Source organism: Lissotriton helveticus, chromosome 1_1 (genome assembly GCF_964261635.1).
Source record: "Lissotriton helveticus chromosome 1_1, aLisHel1.1, whole genome shotgun sequence".
Taxonomy (NCBI): domain Eukaryota; kingdom Metazoa; phylum Chordata; class Amphibia; order Caudata; family Salamandridae; genus Lissotriton; species Lissotriton helveticus.
Genome location: NC_136057.1, coordinates 711,438,418 through 711,461,234, shown reverse-complemented (window position 1 = coordinate 711,461,234; position 22,817 = coordinate 711,438,418). Strand labels below are relative to the sequence as shown.

The following is a 22,817-nucleotide window of genomic DNA, read 5'->3' as shown; positions in this document are numbered from 1 at the left end:
CCACTCGGGGTGAAAATTGCAAAAAACACAGTTGATGGACAGAATGTAGAATGCCTCCTCTCTGCCATCTTGGTGCCAGGTCCTCAATCTCAGCAGATTTCCCCAAAAAAGCCCCCATCCAGCGCACAGGAGCCTGCAGATCCGCCGGGGCACCAGCGCCCTCTCCACTACTTCTGTCATCACAGCCTCTTCCATCTTGGCGCCGGGTCCTCAGTCACAGATTTGCACGCATGCCGGCACCAGCGCCTTTCCCCTACTTATGTTATCGCTGTCTTCTTTCAGCCATCTTTGAGCCGGGTCCTCAGTCACAGCCATAAACACAATGCAGCGCATACGAAGTAACAACATGCGTAGTAAAGGCTACGCATTGTTACGCTTGCGTTGTAATGGTATGCGAACAAAAAGTTGCGTACTAATGGCTGTTTACCCTCAGGAGCAAGGAAATCGCCAGACTAAAGCCAATTACGACAGTAAAAGAAGAAAAATAAAAGACAGATTTTCTCAATCTATGCACCCACAATCTGCAATAACCATCCTGTCAACATCACAATGTCCCCAGCACAGTTGCAATTCAGAAAGGAGCTAGGGATTCACCTGTTCAGAGATTATGGGCCCAATTTACATATTGATGCTCAGGCCATTCTTCACCAGGGCGACAGAGTATTTTACTCAGTTTCCCTGGCAGAAGCCCTGACTGCCGGATGTATAAATGTCCATTGGATCAGCAGATAGTTAATACATTGACAGAGACCACCATCAAGGCATTGTAGCTTTGCCACACAGCTCTGTCAAACATGTCAGAGCCATACAGCAAAGGTATACTTTTTTGTTTTAAAAAATATAACCCCAAAGCAGGATGTGAAGTCCTTTTGTAAAGATCACAGGAGAATATGAGGTTTCAATTAGGTTTATTCCGCTCTTAAGTAAACATCCAAGTAAAGACCTTATTCCGCTCCTCGTTCAAACTGCAATCATATTTCTCAACCACCTTCACAAGAACCCCTTCGGCACATTCATGTTCTACATTCCTAGACTTTGTTTACATGCTAGATACCACACATCATCCCCCTAATAATCCCCGAAAACAGCAAAACAGTAAAACCCACAATACAAAATATCGTAAAATTATACCAGAAAAGCACAGTATTATTTGCAATGCGTTAAATGTGACAGTCTACAAGAGGTGGAATTTGAGCTGGCTGATCATACATAATCCTTCAAATAAGAAGGCTTTCTTGCAACTCGGAGACTCTTCCTCATCGTGGACTGTGGAATGAGGATGTCTCCTTCCTGTCTTGATAATCGGGGATCTAGTGCAGTACGACAAGCATTGTTAGTCTCCAAGCAAGAAGAAGATTTTAAGACTCTATTCAAATTACAAATCGATTTTGATCGTATAGGAAGTCTTATTTTCAACCAATCACCCACATTCACCGCAGGTTTCTTGCCCTTCATGTGCATGACATCCTCCTCACACAAAATCTGTCTCCCAGCATAACCTCTCCTCTTATCAACGCAACTTGGACACATCAAACAACAAAGGGAGATCTTCCAGTCGTAGAGTGTGGAGTCAACCTGCCCTCTCTTACTTTCTCCTGTAGTTCCTCTTTCAAAATGTTATCACAGACCATGAATACAGAATGATCACTTTTAAAACGTTATTAAATCTTTCTATCATACCATTCGCCTCAGGATGACAAAGAGCTTTTTTCCTGTGAATTATCCCTTTATCCAGCAGCAATTCCTCCATCTTTCTTGAAGTACATTGAAGCCCAACCATTATCCATTAGCAGGGAAGATGAATAACCTTCCCTACCAAAAAACTCATCCAGGAAACAGATGACAGCACTTGGCTCAATGGAATTCAAAATGTTTACCTCTGGCCACCATGAGTGCATATCAATGCAACTCAGTATGTAGCAATCCACATTAGATATCCTGATGGGGCCCTCAATATCCAGTGGTATTACCTCCCAGGGACCAAAAGGCAACTAGAGTGAATTCATGGGTTGGGTTCTACACTTTAAGATCTTGTTAGTGTTTAAACACTCACCACAACCCCTTACCATCGTCTCAACCATTAAATCCACACTAGGCCACTAATAATCTTCACATATTTTCTCTTTGGCCTTGGAAATTCCTAGATGACTTCCATGAGCACTGACAACAATCCACTTTCTAAAGCATGTTGGGGGCACTAACTTACTACCTCTCAACAAAATCCATCTTTCTAACTAAGTTCATCTCTTACATTCCAAAATCACATCAAATCTTCATTGCACTCCAACCAATGCTTAACATATGCACCACTTTTTTTAACATCTGGTCAGTTTGTACTTCTCTTAACAAATCTTTCTCTTGAATAATTCCATTTGTAACTTTGAAAACTTTCATTTTGTCTTCATTAAATCAAATTCTTCACCTAAAGTGTCTCCTACAACCATATCATTCTTATTACTGCCATCAAAAATCCTTGAAAAAAATGCGCTGTCAAATTCTTTACAGTTTAAAGGTAGAGGTATGCAGTTCTTATGGGGGAAGGAGGTGGAGGCTGGGTCGGTCAGCAGCCTTATCCTAAGGTGGAGATGGGGTGATACCCAATTTGGGAAGTAGGACATTCACACACCCGGTTGGGTGTCATACTTCATCATAGGGCTTGCTCCTCGTCAGGCCGGTGCTGCAATGCCTGATGGGCACCCTAGGGGCAGCTCTTTGTCGGAGATCTTTTTCCCAAGCTGTTACGTAAGGTGCGGCTGTGGGGCCTTGTGGTGTAGATGTGGACAGAGTGCGTGGTGAAATGATGTGTGAAGGGATAAAATGAGGCGCTGTGGTGCTCCAAAATGAATTTAATCTGCTAGCCCACTGGTCCCAATTAAAAACATCAATGATGTCTCTGCTGACATAATGGTCAGAGGGGGCCACAAGTGAGTGGTCAACATGTTTTTCTCCTATTATGTAGGAAATCATGTGGCGATTTGTCCGGATCAGAACGGGGTAATCTTCACTATCTACACAGTGGTTGGTTCGGTAATGCTCTCAAAGGTGAACCAAGCACTCTGCAACCTAACATTGAGGAACCTTTTTCTTATATATGAAATGGACCAACCTATACAAAGAAAACACAATAACAAAAATCATAATTAATCAAAAAAGAAAATGGACAAAGCAGCCTCCAAAATTAAAACATGCCAAATCACATGCATGGTGGTTCATGCAACTAAAGAGTATTTAGCCCGATAAAATCAAAGAAGCAAAACATAATAAACATGACACACATCAAGGTACTGAGGTAAGGGTGATGGTAACTAACCACCATCAAATAATTGCAACTTCAGACTCACTCGATTTGGGTGGTGGTCAGACTCTCTTGAGTTACAGGCAGAGGGTGTACGTAACAAAAGTTATCGTCCTACAGTTTAAAAGCAGATAAAGGTTATGTCAAAGTTGGAAGACACAAGAGAGACAAGCTAAAATGGGTGCACGCCACACAAGAGCTGAGCAGTGCCCCCAAGGGAGGGATCGTACTCACTGTTAAGTCGGAAACCGGTGCCGGGATCCTTCCCCTCACTCCGCCTGCACAGAACAGTGAGGGGGAGTGTTAGACCTGGTTTCATTGGCGTGAGTCTCCCTTCCATTTTTTACTGATTGCCTCCTCTGTTTTTGATCTGTTTTACTGGTTAGATGCTTTGGGCACTGTGCCACTGCTATTAAGCGCCACAGTGCAAGTGCTCCCTATGTTAAATTGATGTATTGATTAGTGACTCCATGATTGGGTTATTTGATTTACTTGTCAGACCCTAGCACAGTGCACCATGTGTGCCCAGGGCTTGTAGGTCAAATGCTGCTGGTGGGCTTGCAGCACTGGTTGTGCCACCCACATAAGCAGCTTGTAAAGTGTGTCTCAGGCCTGCCATTGAAGAGCATGTGTGCAGTCTAGTACTGCCATGTCAACTTGTTAAGTACACCCACTTGCCAATCCCTACACCTTCCCTTCTCTTCATATCAGACACCCCTAAGGTAGGCCCAGGGCAGGGTGCATTGTAAGTATAAGGTAGGACATGCCCTGGTGTGTGTGGCATGTCCTAATAGTGAATTACAGTCAATTTTATTTTTCACTATTGCAAGCCTACATGTTCCCCATAGGCCAGAATGGGCAGCTTAATTATAAATGTCAAATCAAGCGCACACAACAATTTCAATGATATGGGTAATCGAACTAAAAGTTCTTCAAGGATAAGATCACACACTAGTGTCCATTTTCATTCTTTTTTTTAATTGGTGTATAGATGTTTCTCCTGTTCAGAGGAGATCCATATAGAAAGAAACCAGCCGACACGTGTTTCGTCAGTAAGGGTGTTAACCCAATGACTCTTCAGGGCTGGAAGTGATACAAAGGACAGTGTGGGAATGTTAACAGTAATGCAAACATTCAAGGGGTGAAGAAAAAGAAGACAGGAAAAAACCTGTGTCCGTGGAAACCAAGGGAGGGAAGTTGTGTAAAAAAACAATAGTAGTGACTGGCACGCCTAAAAGGTACACCTAAAGTGAAAACATATGTAGAAGTGACCTAACCAAGTGATGTGTATGTTAACATTCGTAATGCGAATTCTGGTGACAGAAAAAACAGATGAGAGCGCAGAGGAAAACATATTAGCCTAAAATAAGACTGGGTACAGACAGTTGTTAAGGGCCGAGTACCTGTAAGAAAAACAACACAGAACGGACTAAAATATAATAAACAGGAGCGGAATAAGCATGGGTGCGGTGAAGTGAAACCAGTGCCGTGATCCATAAATCTCAATAAGCAACAGATTACTACATAACGACCCTGTTATTTTTGTCATGCCACTTTAAGGGAAAAAAATCACAATTGTACCGTCCCCGGTCAGAGGCGCTCATGAATCAGAACATGCGCAAAAAAACTAATAAAAAGGCTATAACTGTATAACATATCATCACGACAGGACACTTATAAATGCTGTTCATTCTTTACATATCCCCATCGTTCCCAATTCAAGTCGTTATTGGCTCTTATCGTTGACAAATTAAACATGCCTGCACTGTATAGGGCCAAAAAAAAATTACACTATAGAGTGTCTTAATACACGGTTTATATGAGTAAGTACTCACAAATTTGAATAAGCTATGCAGATATGATCGTATTAAACAAGAATGAAATGCATGCAGTCACTGGTCTAGAAAGCGGACCGAGCAGTACAGAGGTCTTTTGAAAACAATTTCTTTAAAACTAGTAAACAAAATTGGTAAAAGGAATGGTGACATAAAAGGGGGGGAGAGGGGGCGAATAATCAATTATAAAGTGAAAGAATAAGAGAAGGAAAATACCTGCACTAGTATATATGGTTGTGTTCTCTGTTGGAGAATGGAGAGATGAAGGGAGGGGTTAGTATGGGCAGAGCACCAAGTATGTGCGTGCCATGCCATTCATAGGAGAAATAAAAAAGTAACCGGGGTGTGTCACTCACCGGGGGAACGGTGATAATTCCAAACCGCTCCTGTACGGGTTACACGGTCGAAGTGTGCACGGGTCTGCACAAGGAAAGGTGAATGGACCGAAGGTGTAGGTCGACAAAGGCGGGTAATGTCTGTTGTCAATATTTAAACGGCTGCACGGGAGAGAAAAAATAAAAAGGGAAATGTGAAGTAAGGAGCGAGGACAATAAATTGGGCAGCAAGGAAGTGAAATGCACGGAAAAGGGGCTCCGAGTGTCTTACCGCTTAAGCCGTTTCGTGGAAGTGAAGGGTATTCACCGGATACGGGAAACACCCTTGCCAAAGGCTGAAAGGTCTTATATGGACCAGAAAACCGCGTGTGAGGAGAAAGACTAGAACGCTACTCGCCGCATGGAGGCGAAGGCCCGTTGAGAAATGAAGGAAAGACTCAGTTAATGAAAAAATCATCAGTAGAAACAGGGCAAAGCAATGGGAAGGACAAAGAAAAACCATCATCCTCGTGGGAAAGAAGTGAATGACGGCAAATGGAATAATGCTTAACTATTAAGTGGAAACTGCAAATTGGAAAAAGCAATTTGGAAATGAAAACACAGTCAAAATTGACAAGTAGGAAATGTGTGATTGAGAGCACACAGTATGTATTAGTCAAAGGAAACAATAAGGAATAGGCAAGGAAAAGTATGCCAAGAAATTTGAAAATTATAAAAAATGTAAAAAATTATTTAGGTCGAGTAAATAAAGTAGGTACAGTTCAATAGAGGGAAAATTATACATATGGTAATATAATATACATTTGGTGGATTGTCAAAGTCTGTCAGGGAGAGTAGTAAATGAGTCACCTGTACATCATTGATGGTTTGGGCATTCGGGAGTTCATTGTCAGTTGTGCCTGGGATACTTTTTGATATTCCTGGATGACCAAAGAAATGTTTTTTGAGTTTGAGTCCTCGTATAAATTTGAAAAGATCTATTTTGACCCTACAAGGATCCCCTTGTTCATGAGGGTTGAAACTGAGACCTCTACTTAATAATGAAATCATATTAGTGTCTAGCAGTTCAGAGGAGAGGTTAACAACTTGAACTTCTATGTTGGGTTCTTTATTCATTTCTTGTTCACCGACCGTAACTTCTCCCTGTAGTTGTCTCTTGCCTGCTCTGTTGCCTCTCCGGGTCTTCTGTCCGTGGTATTTGGTCGTGTGCGGGTCTCTCGTCTGATTGTCTGTATTTCTCTTAAAAAATTCTTGTTGGTGGATCCTAAAGGGTTGGTGCTTGGTCCTGCGATGTTCGTGGACGAGGTCTGGTTTTCATTTTCACTGTCGCTGTTAGGGATGCTATTAAGTGAGGTGGAGCTAGATGAGATTGACACTTCTGCTCTGGTGTTTTGATCTGCCCGTGGTGTTTTCCTGATAAGTTGATCATATTTCTTGGCAAACCACAAAGGATTTCAAGTTTTTTGGTATAGACATAGTAGAAGCGAACGTGAGAGGTGGCAATCGAGAATTGAGACTCAGACGCCAAGAAGCAATCTGGATTATGCGTCTTCATTCTGTGAAGTACGGACAAAACACTGATGATGAGCTTCATTTCTTTCTGGGACCATGAACCGTGATACCACTACATACACGTGCTTCTCAGTCTAATGACAATTATCCTTTACTTTTTCAAACAGACTTCGGAAAATTAGAGATATTATTATTCCCATATGTATATTATATTACTATATGTATATTATATTACCATATGTATAATTTTCCCTCTATTGAACTGTACCTACTTTATTTACTCGACCTAAATAATTTTTTACATTTTTTATAATTTTCACATTTCTTGGCATACTTTTCCTTGCCTATTCCTTATTGTTTCCTTTGACTAATACATACTGTGTGCTCTCAATCACACATTTCCTACTTGTCAATTTTGACTGTGTTTTCATTTCCAAATTGCTTTTTCCAATTTGCAGTTTCCACTTAATAGTTAAGCATTATTCCATTTGCCGTCATTCACTTCTTTCCCACGAGGATGATGGTTTTTCTTTGTCCTTCCCATTGCTTTGCCCTGTTTCTACTGATGATTTTTTCATTAACTGAGTCTTTCCTTCATTTCTCAACGGGCCTTCGCCTCCATGCGGCGAGTAGCGTTCTAGTCTTTCTCCTCACACGCGGTTTTCTGGTCCATATAAGACCTTTCAGCCTTTGGCAAGGGTGTTTCCCGTATCCGGTGAATACCCTTCACTTCCACGAAACGGCTTAAGCGGTAAGACACTTGGAGCCCCTTTTCCGTGCATTTCACTTCCTTGCTGCCCAATTTATTGTCCTCGCTCCTTACTTCACATTTCCCTTTTTATTTTTTCTCTCCCGTGCAGCCGTTTAAATATTGACAACAGACATTACCCGCCTTTGTCGACCTACACCTTCGGTCCATTCACCTTTCCTTGTGCAGACCCGTGCACACTTCCACCGTGTAACCCGTACAGGAGCGGTTTGGAATTATCACCGTTCCCCCGGTGAGTGACACACCCCTGTTACTTTTTTATTTCTCCTATGAATGGCATGGCACGCACATACTTGGTGCTCTGCCCATACTAACCCCTCCCTTCATCTCTCCATTCTCCAACAGAGAACACAACCATATATAGTAGTGCAGGTATTTTCCTTCTCTTAATCTTTCACTTTATAATTGATAATTCGCCCCCTCTCCCCCCTTTTATGTCACCATTCCTTTTACCAATTTTGTTTACTAGTTTTAAAGAAATTGTTTTCAAAAGACCTCTGTACTGCTCGGTCCGCTTTCTAGACCAGTGACTGCATGCATTTCATTCTTGTTTAATACGATCATATCTGCACAGCTTATTCAATTTTGTGAGTACTTACTCATATAAACCGTGTATTAAGACACTCTATAGTGTAAAAAATTTTTGGCCCTATACAGTGCAGGCATGTTTAATTTGTCAACGATAAGAGCCAATAACGACTTGAATTGGGAACGATGGGGATATGTAAAGAATGAACAGCATTTATAAGTGTCCTGTCGTGATGATATGTTATACAGTTATAGCCTTTTTATTTGTTTTTTTGCGCATGTTCTGATTCATGAGCGCCTCCGACCGGGGACGGTACAATTGTGATTTTTTTCCCTTAAAGTGGCATGACAAAAATAACAGGGTTGTTATGTAGTAATCTGTTGCTTATTGAGATTTATGGATCACGGCACTGGTTTCACTTCACCGCACCCATGCTTATTCCGCTCCTGTTTATTATATTTTAGTCCGTTCTGTGTTGTTTTTCTTACAGGTACTCGGCCCTTAACAACTGTCTGTACCCAGTCTTATTTTAGGCTAATATGTTTTCCTCTGCGCTCTCATCTGTTTTTTCTGTCACCAGATTTCGCATTACGAATGTTAACATACACATCACTTGGTTAGGTCACTTCTACATATGTTTTCACTTTAGGTGTACCTTTTAGACGTGCCAGTCACTACTATTGTTTTTTTACACAACTTCCCTCCCTTGGTTTCCACGGACACAGGTTTTTTCCTGTCTTCTTTTTCTTCACCCCTTGAATGTTTGCATTACTGTTAACATTCCCACACTGTCCTTTGTATCACTTCCAGCCCTGAAGAGTCATTGGGTTAACACCCTTACTGACGAAACACGTGTCGGCTGGTTTCTTTCTATATGGATCTCCTCTGAACCGGAGAAACATCTATACACCAATTAAAAAAAAGAATGAAAATGGACACTAGTGTGTGATCTTATTTTTGAAGAACTTTTAGTTTGATTACCCATATCATTGAAATTGTTGTGTGCGCTTGATTTGACATTTATTTCACATAAGGGTTAGCTTTCTCACCCTTTGGTTTCAGAGTTATAGGGTTTTCTCTGAACAAGCTGCACCAAACAACCTTACCCTTTCGTTACTACCCTACCACTACATGTTGTGCGCCATCCCGTCTGAACATTGATAACCCTTCGCGGAATTGTAGCTTAATTATAACCCTAACTGACTCAGGGAACTAGGTAGAAATTCGAGTTTAGTATGCCTGAACTCAGAATGATATAATACACACAAAGAGGGGTGGAGAGGAAAAATCACATATAACAGAGGAGATAAGCAGTGACACAATAATATGTTTGAAAAAACTGCCCTCACTCACACAAAAAATGTGTGTGACATGCTTCATCATCGAGTCTACTACGACGCCCTGGCGTAGCCACGCACAGAGCGGAGCATAGTGAGGGGGAACATAAAACATAAAGACAGAACACAAAATGAACGTGACAACAGTGTTCACAACGAAAATGTGTCAATCTAAGACTGGGTACAGTGATAGAACAAAAAAGTGCAGTCAAAATAGTGAACTTAAAACTGGCTCATGGATACCTAATATACCTTTATTCGTAGGTTCCAAGGTCAGGATTAAAAAAGAAGGAAGGATGGTGGTGTTAAGAAAGGAGATTAGGAACCTATAACCCCCCTCCTAAACCGCTGGAGTCAACATGTTTCGACCTGGGCGTGCCTCCAATCCGTAGGTCACATTGGTCTTCGTCAGGACATCTATATATCACAGTCTCATGAAAAGTCCCCCTTACCTTAGTCTGTTGCTAAGGAGGCAATAGTAGATCTAGTCGATCTTGATAATCTGGAGGAAGTTCCGCCCACACGGAAAACACATACTGCAGAGAGATAAACAGTAAACTGGAAGTTGTGATCCCGGTATAAGTAATACCCATCTCACAATATTCAAGCTTATTCACCCTCCAGTGTTATGTAATGTCCTTATCTAAAACAAATCTCTTGCCCCCAAAGGTGACTGCTGAGTAGTCAGCCTATCCCATCTTAAATAAGTGGCTCCAAGTGGAATAAAAACATAGAGGAGTGTCCTCGAATACATTGTAGGTGCAGGAGTATAAAATGCACAGTGAGACACCAAAGGCATTGACCTGGGACTACCAACACCCTGGGAACAGAGAGGGCACACAAATTGTAATTCGCAGGGATTGATTTATTTAATTACTTGCCCCTGCAGTAAATGATACGTAGGAATGACAAACAGGAAGGTAAAGACCCGCATTAACAAACATCGTAGCACAATTAGATGTGGCAGATCTAATACGAGGCTTACATCACATTTTATGGAGGTGGGGCATACTGCAGAGGACCTTAGATGGACAGTCGTCGAGAAACCATATCTAGGGCCACAGCCATCGGATGCGAACAGAGCCCTGTTTGTGCGTGAACAGAAATGGGTTTTTCGCCTCAAGAGCCATCTTAATGATCTCAATGATGATATACCCTGGCATGTTGACTTTAGGGGGTTCGGAGTGGTAGAGTAGCTGTTTGACCCTCTCCCCTTGGTCGTGTGAGAAAATCTCAGAATGAGATTAGAAAGTACATATTTTCTTGCCTAACTATCCAAGCCTGCCTCTGCTAGGTTGTGTATTCTTTGTCTGGAGTTTGAGTGACAGGGCCTGGGGGATTCCAGGAGACAGGGTGAGTCAGCACAGGGCTGAATAGAGAGATCTGCATGTAGATGGGTGGGAGGAGTTGCACCTGGGACCTGAATAGGGCTGTGCCTTCCTTCCACAATGCTGGCTCCACCTCATGTGGTGTGCCTGATGTCCCTGGCCTACACTGTGAAAGGACAGAAGGAGTCTTGTCAACAAAGTGCTCCAGGACTTAGCAGAACTGGTTTGAACTAGGCAAAGGCCTCTCTGCCCTCAGAGAACAAAGGGAAAATTAGTATAAATATGGGGACCCAGACCCCAAGACTTTAGATCACTTCTGGGAGCAAGACAAACCTTTTGCCAAGGAGAAGAACCAAGGAAGCTGCAGGAGTTTGGACTGTCCCTCTGCCAGTGTGTTGTAAGCTGGGTTGGCCTGCAGTGGTATCTTCATTGCCCAGGAAAGGAGAAGGAACTTTTAAAGAACTTTCATCATCTTGCAGAATATTTCTCTAAGGGCTTGATTTGAGCTCGCCTCCTGACCGAAGTCTCAGGGATACCAGACTTCACCCCCTTCTGTTTGCCTGCATCTAGAACTTGTTGTTCTAGTGCTACAGGAGGAATCTGCAATACCGACGCCAGTAGGCAATGCTATAATCGGCAACGAAGTTGTGAGTGCTGCTCCAACTTGCAATGTAGACCCGACGCTGGGCGATGTGCCACATCGATGCCAGCGAACAACATCGTAAGCTTGCCATAGCCGTGAGCGCTGCTCCCACTTGCGACACCGGACCAAAGTCTGCGGTTGTGCCGCATCGACTCTGAAACCAACATCATCGCGGAGCCGATCATCGATGTGGGTGGTCAAGGATCCATCGACATCGTGACATTGCACGGAACCGTGGTTTTGGCACTATCGTGACGTCACCTCCTCTCCAGTCAGGAACCGACGCCTCCCCTGCCTGCGCAAGCATCCAGGTCCTGACGCTTCATCTCCCCCGAAGCAAGGAACCGACGCCGCACCGTGCCAACGACGCCACATCTCCCCGACGACGTGAGCTGTCTTTGTTTTCTCTTTTCCAAGGTACTGTTCTTTGTGGGTTTGTTTTGACTCCGGGCCCGACGACGTGCACCTCGCGGTCGGCACGGAACTTTGGGATTTCTTTGACCTTGATGCCGTGATAACTCCAGTTGGGGTTATTTGGTGCTAGAGACTATTTTTAAGTGAAAATCTATTTTTGAACTATTTTTACCATCTTGAAGAATTGTTATTGAGGACAGTATTGTGGATTTTTGTTGTTTATGGTCTTGTGATAAGTCTATATAAAAAAATACTTATTTTTATAAAACCTGTGTTGTGTCCATCTGTAGTGGTTTCACTGTATTGCTGTATGTGTTCACAAATGATTAACACACTGCCTCTGAGATAAGCCTGTCTGCTCGTGCCAAGCTACCAAGGGGCTGAGCCGGGGTTATCCAGTAATGTCTTCCCCTTTCCCTGATTTCGAAGCAAGGGTCCATATTTGGTCAAAGGTGTATACCATTTCCATAGAAACCCCGAGTTCTAACCGGATGTGTGCAGAACCGGCTTATGTATCTAGTGAGATGCTGCACTCATCAAGAGGGCAGGAAGCAGTCCGGTGATGTGCGCTTAGTGGCAGGGGAATGCTCGCAAGTGCATGGCTCATGTTGTTCAAAGGTGGCAGCCATCTTAAGTGAGAAATCTCAAGGTATTCCTGTAGCTGCTCAATTGAAAACGGAGGTTGGTCAACCACGAAAGAAGGGCAGTCGCTCCTGGTTCAGAGATGTACTGCAGTATGAGTCTATTACCTTGGTAAATGAAACCGGTACCAAAATGCATCAAGGTGTGTGGTAACCAGTTATATGTAATACCTGAAAGCCAGACATATTCCCTGCCAGTGACAGAATCAGGTACAGCCATACCTCTGAAGTCACCTGGTCAGACCACTCGATCGTCCACTTCTACATCACAGACACCCTCATCATTACCACCAACCCGTCCAGCACCCCAGCAGGTGCTGGAGCAAAGTAACTGAAAACCTTTGGATCAACACCCTCAGCACCAGTTCCCCCAGAAGCCACCTCCAACCTTGAGGTGGCTTTCGAAAACGTCAACTCATGGATCACCGAATGTGCCAACATAGTCACCCCCTCAAACCCACCAAACCAGGCAGAACCCCAATGATGCCAGCTGGTACGCCCCAGATCTCAAATCCTCCAAGCGCATCTGCAAATCGCTTGAAAGGACCTGGTGCACCAGCAAACCACCCATCGACCGAGCTAACTTCAAACTAGCCCCCTACGGATGCCACCAAATACTGAAAAATGCCAAGAAAAGCCCCATGGTCACCTTCCTCGGAGACAGCTCAAAGCACAGCAAGGAAATTTTCTGCATCATCAAAGAATTATCCAAACCCACAGCTACCGAGAACACCATCACCCCCTCCCAGTACCTATGCGCAATGTTCCCTCTAATTTCTTTCCTCTGTGTGCGGTAGTGGAGGGTCTCTGTGCGCTGCAACCATGGCTATGTGCACCAGGAACCAGACCACGCGTGTGTGTAGTGCAAAATGTCCCTCCAAACGTTTACTTAAAAACTTAAAAAGATGGTACATTACTCGCAGATTCGTTAAACAGAACAAGACCCAGCAGGGCAGCCTATTCAAGGGAGTTCCTCAAATACTAAAAATAGATGCTTTCATCTTATTTTGCCATACAAAATATTTCAAGAAACGCATGCCTTTGCCCAAGTAGCGAGGTATTGGCAGACCGCAGACCTTTACTATTTCATCTTTTTAATGTAAGCAGATACAAATTCATGCTGCTATCTTCTCCAGATGGAACTGAAGTGTTGTTTATAGAAATAAGGCCAAAATACAGAAAAACGATAGATGAATCTGAACTAATACCGTAGTTAAAAAGGCAGAGACTGCTATACTGCAAGAACATTCGATTACTTGCACAGAAAGATTGCAGAGGTGAATCTCGAATGGGGAGGAGTCAATTACTCCCTTCAGTGAATCAGATAGTGTGAAGCAATAACTGCCCAATGCTGTTTAGCAAGTGATATTATTGATTTTTATATATTTACTGCATCTTCATTGCTTTGATTTTGTTCACAAGAAAGTGTCACTCTTAGCCTTCGAATGCTAGTCATCATAAGTACATTGAAATTATGAAAATGTCACACGTAAGCAATCTGAAACCTCGGCAACTATGCTCACTTTTCTAAGAAAAGAGTACAGCATGTTTAAAAACAGGGCATGTGCTTTCAGAATAAATTGCAAGTACAAGCCTTGTTTTTAAGCTTGCTGTACTCTTTTGTTAGTAAAGCGCAGTGCGGGGCAGATGGTGGGCTTTTCTTTAGGTATTCATGTTAATTGCAGTTGTGATTAACATGAATACTTAAACAAAAGCCCACAATCCTCCGCAGGCGCGCTTTACTAACTAAAGAGCACAGTAAGTTTTAAAACACAGCGTGGGCTTTTAGAAAGTACATGCTGTGTTTTTAAACTTGATCTACTCTTTTGTTAGTAATTGACAGGGTTGCCTCGGCTGCCTCTCTTGTTCAAAGGGACAATCATGGGGGTTTTCACAAACAAACAAATTCTGTAGGCGCTTTTTAATTGGAACTCACTCTAGTCCACATGTTAGCTTATCTTTTCACCTGCCTCGCTACTTTGTGCTAGAGATTGGTGCTGCATTTCCAAGGCCAATGACAGAGTTCTGGGACTAGACTGCCTGTTTTGTGGGAAAAAGATAAGCCCAACATAACAGTGTACCAAAAACACATGCCCTCACTCTAGCATTGATGTTTTACCGCCTAACAAAGCCAGTGTACTTTAAACATGGGTATTAACATACTCTCGGAAAGGGAAAATAATGTAAGTTTTGGGCTACCAATTGGGTCTCCCATAATAATTGAATGATTGCATGCACTAGACCTCATCCTGAACTCTCACCAACCATATTAGTGCAAAAAGCTAAGAGGTATGTTTGCTCTTGAGGCCACACAAATACTCAGCTGGAACATCTCAGGAATAATCCCTAAAACAGAAAATCTAGTCTAGCAAACTTTCATCAAGCAAAATGATATCTGCTGCTTCCAAGGAACATGGTCTATATCATAAATCTCAGTGGATGGGTTTGTGGAACAGTACATCCCAGCAGTTAATCCAAAAAATACAGGGCCCCCTTTTGGGCAGATTAGTAATTTGGGTCACCACGAAGCTTTATTACACAACCCAACAACACGTTGTGGCGAACACTCCTTTAAATATCCAGTATGTCAGGCTAACTAGGGTCTCAGTACTAGCAGATGAACTAGATGTACTGAAAATCTATGCCCTTTGAGATGTAATGCATATGACAAGTTCGTATTCGCAGCCCTCAAAGATACAGTTCTGGCAATCAGAACTGCAGAATTAAAGCCACCCAGCATACTGTAGTGGTATGTAACTTGCCCAATCAAAGAGATGTTAGAAAATTTAACCACTGTGGAAGAACAATCCTTGGCATCTCGGAGGCCGACAATGAGATGGGACATGAAAACTAGGCAGGGGAAAGGCTTAACATCACCGCTAATGGGCTGTTGCCTGTATCTCTTTAACGACTGGACTTGTTTAGATGTTTTAGCCTGCAGAATCTATAAATCAGGAAACAGGTCAAGTCTGATCAACTATTTTCTGGTCAACATCAAAGTCTAGGCTGGGGTCTTGGACATGGGGGTTGTGTCATGCCCAAAATTGACCATGATCCATCAGTGGCCACAATTATGCTGACCCTAATGACAGCATGCCCCTCAAGACAATAAGGTCTTGTGTACCATCCAGCAATACTCCAGTCAAACAATAGGTCAATTAAATGGAGAATGGTGAGCTACATAAAGTGGTTCAATTTTTAATGGAAGAATCAGCTTAAGGTCCCAAGAACATTCTTTCTTCAAGGGAAAGAAGCAATGGAATGGGACTGACCTGCTATAACTGAGTGAATACAAAGCCTTCTCCTACTGGACTACCTACCAAACCCCTTGAGGCAAATCATGATCATTGTAAAAACGAGTGATTTGATTAGGAGTGCAGGAAAAGAAAGCAAAAGCTCTCTTGCATTGCATCACTACTCAACCAAGGACAAGATTAACTTTGTCAAACTCAGAACAAAATATGAAAAGCTAACAGTGTCAAAAACATCAAACTCAGAGAATGTGGGATGAACTCATGCAGGCAGATAGAGGTAAACATCCAAAGAGATTATGGGAACTCATATCCCATTACTTGAGAGTATATGGAAATCTCCAGGGGTCATATATAGGTGCACACTAATTAGCCAACAATTTGAAACAGCTACACGCAGAGAGCAAAGGGGAACAACCCCCCCACACCAAAACCTGCTAAGCAAAATAAGAAGATGGCAGGAGCATCAATTTGATCATCCTACTGCTGGAGGTAGAACTAGCTATTGTGAGTCAAAAGCTGAATACAAATTCAGAGTTTGATTTAGCCCCAGTAGACCTGTATCAAGGAGAACCTACAGTATGGCGATAGCCTGATTAAGGTGTTCAATGCAGCCCTGGCAACCAGCGCCTTACCATGCCTGTGGCAAAAATGTGCCGTTACTAAAGCCATTTTCCTACCCCTGAGGCTAAGGTGTAAAAACACAGCGTGTACTTTCTGAAAGTACACACTATGGGGTATATTACCAACAACTAGCGATAATTTTTGTCTCTAACTTGTTTAGAGACAAAAATTATCGCCGCACATCGGCGATTTTTATCGCAGATAAACCTTGCTATTAGCAAGGTTTATCGCAAATGCGATAAAAAACGGCCGCAATGCATGAATATCGCTGAAAAGTCAGCGATATTCATGCATTATCGAGCAAATGCTCTTAGCCATGTTATCCACCTCCCATTGGATAACATGGTGAAGAACTGCTCAGGGCAGGTGTTAGCTTTTGGAGATATTCGCGCTTAGCGCGAATATCTCCAAAAGTTGGTAATAGGAGATAGCGATGTTAGCGACTGTTTCCAGTCGCTAACATCTTGGCACGCCCACTTTGCATGTCTTTAGTGATAAATATCACTGACATGCAAAGCGGGGCCCAAGATGGTCGCTATCTCCTATTAGCTGTCACTAACTGGTGTTAGCGACAGCTTGGTAATAGGGAGATAATTTTATCTCCGCTTTCTTGGCTCTTAAAGCCAAAAAAGCGGAGATAAACCCCTTGATAATATACCCCTGTGTTTTTAAACTTGCTGTGCTTTTTAGTTAGCAAAGCGCGGTGCTGGGCAGACAGTGGGTTTTTGTTTAAGTATTCACAGTCCTGCCAAGTGCCATGCATCAGGCGTTAGACTAACGCATTTCAGTGTGGTGCTTCGCATCACCGCACTGAAATGCAGTGTCACACATATCCGTGTATGGCAACTGCCATTGTGTAGCCTGTGGAAGGAACTAGAGTGTGTGGGATTTGGTAGCTTGCATTCTGTAGCTGCAGCATGGTGTGCTGTTCCTGCAGGCTTGGGGCACTGCTGGCAGGTTCACAGTGCTACAATGTATCAGCAGGTTTGATTCCGCGGCGCGGCTCTGAGTCAGACAACCTGACTTCAGGGCTGGGCCCAGCCCGGTTGTGATCCAATCGGTCAGTGGTGCCATGGGGGAATGGGGGTGTCATGTCCTGCTGCCAGAGCGCCGTGGGGAGTTTGTGAAGAAGGCGCAGGGGTTCACCGGTTGGCGGGCAGCAAATGGCTCTCAGCGTTGCTCTGTGCACCGTGAAATAGTTAGCCAACTCTTGTGCCTTTTCCAATGCTTGTTTCTGGGATAAGAAGAGGTAATGTGTGTGAGGGGTACCGAGTTCATATCCACCCACTTCTTTACAGTACTTCTACTTTCTGTCTGTAAGTTATACTATTTTATAGTGAAATAATGAATAATGAATTTAAGAAATAATGGTGTAATTTCTTTTATTTATAGGTTTCCCTTGTCTTCATTGCTTGATTTTGCTTGTAATGAAATGTCACTCATGATTACACTGAGATATAAAATGTCACACATGGCAAACTGAAACATTGGAAGCTATGTATTCATGTAAATCACAGCCCCTTCACGAGCTGTGATTAACACAAATACCTAAGCAAAAGCCCAAAATCTTCCCTGCACCGCACTTTACTAACAAAAGAGTAGAGCAAGTTTAAAAACACAGCGTATACTTTCAGAAAGTACACGCTGTATTTTTAAACTTGCTCTACTCTTTGGTTAGTAAAGCGCGATGTGGGGAAGACTGTGGGCTTTTGTTTAAGTATTTGTGTTAATAACAGCCCCTTCACGAGCTGTGATTAACATGAATCCTTAAGCAAAAGCCCACAATCTTCCCCGCACCGAACTTTACTAACAAAAGAGTAGAGCAAGCTTAAAAACACAGCGTGTTATACGCTGTGTTTTTAAGCTTGCTCTACTCTTTTGTTAGTAAAGCACGGTGCAGGGAAGACTGTGGGCTTTTGTTGAAGTATTCATGTTAATCACAGCTCATGAAGGGGCTGTGATTAACACGAACACTTAAACAAAAGCCCACAGTCTTCCCTGCACAGCGCTGTGCCAAAACATTCAGCAAGTGCCCCAAGCCAGCCTTACCTGCGCTACTGCTGGCAAAAAGAAGTGCTTTTCGCGCCGCCGCTTTAAAAAGCGAATGGCGCAAAAAGCAATTCTTTCTTGGGATTTCCTGTGTGCGTGCTCCCCACACGGGAGTGCGCACTCACAGGAAGAGAGGTGCGTGCGCACACACGAGCACCTTATTGAGAACAGTGCCTATGCGGTACCCTCACAGACTTCTTCTACAGCAAAATAGCCACGATTTATGAACACTTTGACCCCCAACCTCCCATAGCAGACCTCAACAGACTCCTCAAGATCACTCACTCCAATATAAACACAATCCCTACGTGAGAACCACTCTCTAAGCAGACCACCACTGCCATCATAAACACCATCCACTCAGGATCACCTAGAGATCCCTGCCCCCACCACATGCTCAACCTGGGGAACAATATCATCAGCAATGAACTCACTACAAAATTCAATTAATCCATCACCTATGCCTCCTTCCAAGAGGGAAGGAAACTCACCGAAGTCAAACAGCTCCTTAAAAAACCCGCTGTAGACCCCAACAAATTCAACAACTTCCGGCCTATCTCCTTGCTCTCTTTCCCCACAAAAGATCTTGAGAAAGCAATAAACCTCCAACTCACCAACCACCTAGAAAACAACAACCTCCTGGACCCTTTCTGTCATATGGCCGATGGGGTCATTATCAACATTGCTTAGTTAGCATGAGCTCTGCTGCCATGATGCTGCTTTTGCATATGTTACCTCATGACTTTATTTTGCAAGACTTTGTTTGTGCCTTTTGCATGAGAACTGCCTGCTTTCTGCATTCTCTGCCTTTTCCTGGCGTTTAGTCTGAACACACTGTGCAGGGTCGCTAAACAATGCCCCTTGTTATTCTGTTCTAGTCAGTCCCTAGCACCTAGATAAAACACCCTAACACAGCTGCTCTTGCTGAAGCCTCATGTTTTGATATTACGGGATGGCATGTTGGTTTAACACACACTTGGAGAGGGACCTTTCCGGGGACAAGAGCTATGCTGTTCCAATGATGTAAAACTAAGATCTAGGCACTCAGGTATGGGGTCTGCTGACAAAACCCAGAGATCTGCCTTTATATAATAAAACGTATTCTTTCCAAAGGGAGGGTGGTTAGGCCTTATAGTCCTTTATCCACTGTCTGTATACGATGACATCCCCTTTCGTGTCCTGTGGACTTGCTACAATGCTAACTGCTTCGGGTTTATTTATTTATTTAATTTATTTATTTTATTTATTTAATGCCATTTATAAAGCGCGTGCAATTACCCTTAGGCGTCTCGGCGCTGAAATTGCATTAAAGTCTCACCCTAGACAGAAAAAAGCAGGAAAGTGAATTACTGATTAAAAAGCCATGTCTTCAGTTTTTTTCTAAACTGAAGAAGAGTAGAACTAGTTCTTATATAGATGGGTAGGGTGTTCCAAAGTCTGGGGGCCGCGATTAAAAAGCGGCGATCACCCCAGGAAACTGTACGGCTACGTTGAACCACTAGCTGGTTAGAAGATGTGGATCTGAGCTTTCTCATAGGATTGTACGGAATCAGTTGTTTCTTAAAGAATCGAGGTCCTAAGTCCTGAAGTGATTTAAAAACAGTGCACAAAGATTTGAATTTGACCCTATTGTGAATGGACAGCCAGTGGAATTTTTTAAGCGTGTCCGAGATGGGTGCAAATCTGGTTTTTTTTGCAAGTACGCGGGCAGCAGCATTTTGAACGGTCTGTAATTTTTTGATGACTCTGTTCTGGGCATTAAGCAACAGACCGTTACAGTAATCTAGTGAAGACAACACTAGCGAGGAGACTAGTGTTTTTGCTGCTGATTCAGGTAGGTATGGTATGATTTTCCTTACAATACGTAACTTAAAGTGAGCATTAGCAGCCACTTTATTCGCATGGGCCATGAAGTTGAGCTGGTTGTCAAAGGTGACACCTAAGTTTCTAACTTTGACCGAGGGGCAAGGAGGTGTACCCATGGCCGCTGGCCACCAGGTTGCCGACCAGGCTGGGGAGAGCTTACCAAAGATAACCACCTCTGTTTTATCAGAGTTGAGCTTCAGGCAATTTCTTGCCATCCACTCACTAATTGCAGTCATCCCATCTTGGAAACTCTCCGCCATCTTCTGTCCATCACCCTTTATGGCCAGAACCAACTGGGTGTCGTCAGCGTATGAGGTCAGGCCCATCCCGTAGGCTTTGATGACACTAGCAAGGTCCGACACGTATATGTTAAATAGTGTCGGACTCAGGGATGAGCCTTGTGGGACCCCACACGGCAACGACAAGTCGGCAGATTGAAAGGGGCCCAGGGTAACCGCCTGGGTTCTATTGGCCAGAAAAGAGGGCAGAAGATCTCTAGCAGTAAGCTGAATGCCCATCCTCTCGACACGGTCGACCAAGATCTTGTGGTCGACCGTGTCGAAGGCAGCAGACAAATCAAGGAGGACTAATACAGCAGTACCTCCTTGGTCACGGATGACTCTTATGTCGTCGGCTGCTTTTATGAGTGCGGTTTCCGTGCCATGATGTTTGCGGAAGCCGAACTATGTATCGTCCAGCAGATGATTGTTCTCTATATAAGCTGACAACTGCTGGTTCATGGCCTTTTCTATAACCTTCGCTAGAAAAGGTAGACTTGCAATCGGGCGGTAATTTTTTAGTTCGCTTTTGTCTAACACCGGTTTTTTCAGCAGAGGTTTGATTAGTGTATTTTTCAGCGAGTCGGGGTAGGATCCGGATGCCAGAATAGTGTTACAGAGGGTGGTTATAATGGGGATGACTATATCTGGTACTGTGGCAAGTACCGAGGTAGGGCAGGGATCCAAAGCTGATCCAGCTTTAATCGTGTTAAAGATGCTTTTGACTTGATCGGTGGTGAGGGCATTGAAGGAAGTCATAGTGGTGCTAGCCGGAGTCACTAAAGTGACCGGAGGAATAGTGACACTACTGTGGACCTGGTCAAGATTAAAAGCTTGATAAATATCATTGACTTTAGTGAAGAAAAAGTCTGACAAGGCATCGCATAAGGTTTGTGATGGGGGTGGATTAAGATCCGGGGCATTACCCGCAAGGGTTTTAGCAACGTGATAAAGCTCTTTGCTGGAATTTTTGGCCGATTCTATATGGCGAGTGTAGTAATCCTTTTTTGCTGTTATTATCATTGATTTATAAGTAGCCAGGGTTTTCTTATAATTGTCCTTGGTTTCAGTATCATAAGTTCTACGCCATTGTCGTTCCTTATTCCTAGTAAGTTGTTTTTGGTCTTTTAGTTGTTTCGTATACCACTGAGCTTTAGGCCTATTTCTATTCTTAGAGATTGATTTGGTGGGTGCCAACTGAGTTGAAGCTTCACCCAACCATTTTTGAAATTGAATAGTGGCAGTCGTTGGGTCAGTGGATAATTCTGGGGTTGTGGTGTGGAGAAGCAGCATTAAATCATTGGGGTTAATGTCCTTCCACGCTTTGAACGTGCCCTTTATAGCAGGAGACCTTTTTTACTCTGCGGACCTTTGATGGTAAGTTTACTAATGATAACTGAATGGTCTGTCCAGGTCATTGGAAGAACAGAGGTGATGGACAGTCCTTCCACATTAGTGAAGATACCGTCCAGCGTATGGCCTGCCTGGTGAGTAGAAGTTGTAACCAACTGTGTAAGGCCCATCGTATCAAGGTCTGATACGAGGGATACGGTATCCCTGTCACTGTGAAGCTCTAGATGAAAGTTGAAATCACCCAATATCGTGGTGAATTCTTCTGCCGCTATAGATTCAGTGATGTTGGTAAGATTTGTGAGAAACGCGGATCTAGTACCAGGGGGTCTTATAGGGGGTTTATGCTTATTGCTGCTGGTAGGGGGGTCTTATACTGCATTACAGAGCACTAGAGTTAAAATAAACATTTTGAACTATAACAGTGACTCTGTCTATTCTTATAGTGGACAAGTACGAGTGAGTGAGCAAAAGGTACGTCTTGCTACAGCGATTCCTGAGAGAGTTGGGAGTGTTGTGTTCTGGTTGTGTAATCATTTGTAGCTTCATGATTATGTAGGAGAACGAATTAGACACTATAGGTAGTCGGTTCTGGGATTTTGGGTACTGAGGCGGTAGGCAGGCTCAGCCCCTACACACTGAGGTACTGTTTTCCTGCACATAGTTCTGCTGATTCGTGTTGCAGGCTGGCTTCCCAATTTTGGAGATCTGGTACGCGAAAAGCTGGAGAACAAAAAATAATTTGGTCCTTTTTATCGTGC

At 43.3% G+C, this 22,817-nt stretch overlaps 2 long non-coding RNA genes across 4 annotated transcripts in view; one reads left to right on the top strand and one right to left on the bottom strand.

The window, feature by feature from the left end:
* The window catches only part of LOC144770569 (uncharacterized), a 123,729-nt gene extending 117,881 nt beyond the window's left edge, over window positions 1-5,848 (bottom strand). Inside the window, exons 1-5 of one of the 3 annotated variants that reach the window (XR_013598928.1) lie at window positions 5,737-5,848; window positions 5,487-5,627; window positions 5,347-5,373; window positions 3,530-3,573; window positions 3,342-3,409 (exon numbers count right to left, since the gene is read on the bottom strand). This is a non-coding gene — a long non-coding RNA (uncharacterized LOC144770569). The remainder of the gene's footprint in view (window positions 1-3,341; window positions 3,410-3,529; window positions 3,574-5,346; window positions 5,374-5,486; window positions 5,628-5,736) is intronic. The other 2 variants (XR_013598929.1, XR_013598930.1) reach the window with 2 other exon arrangements.
* Window positions 5,849-7,616: 1,768 nt separating this feature from the next.
* LOC144770567 (uncharacterized) overlaps window positions 7,617-22,817 on the top strand; it is a 437,591-nt gene continuing 422,390 nt past the window's right edge. The window contains exons 1-2 of the long non-coding RNA XR_013598927.1: window positions 7,617-7,728; window positions 7,838-7,978. This is a non-coding gene — a long non-coding RNA (uncharacterized LOC144770567). The remainder of the gene's footprint in view (window positions 7,729-7,837; window positions 7,979-22,817) is intronic.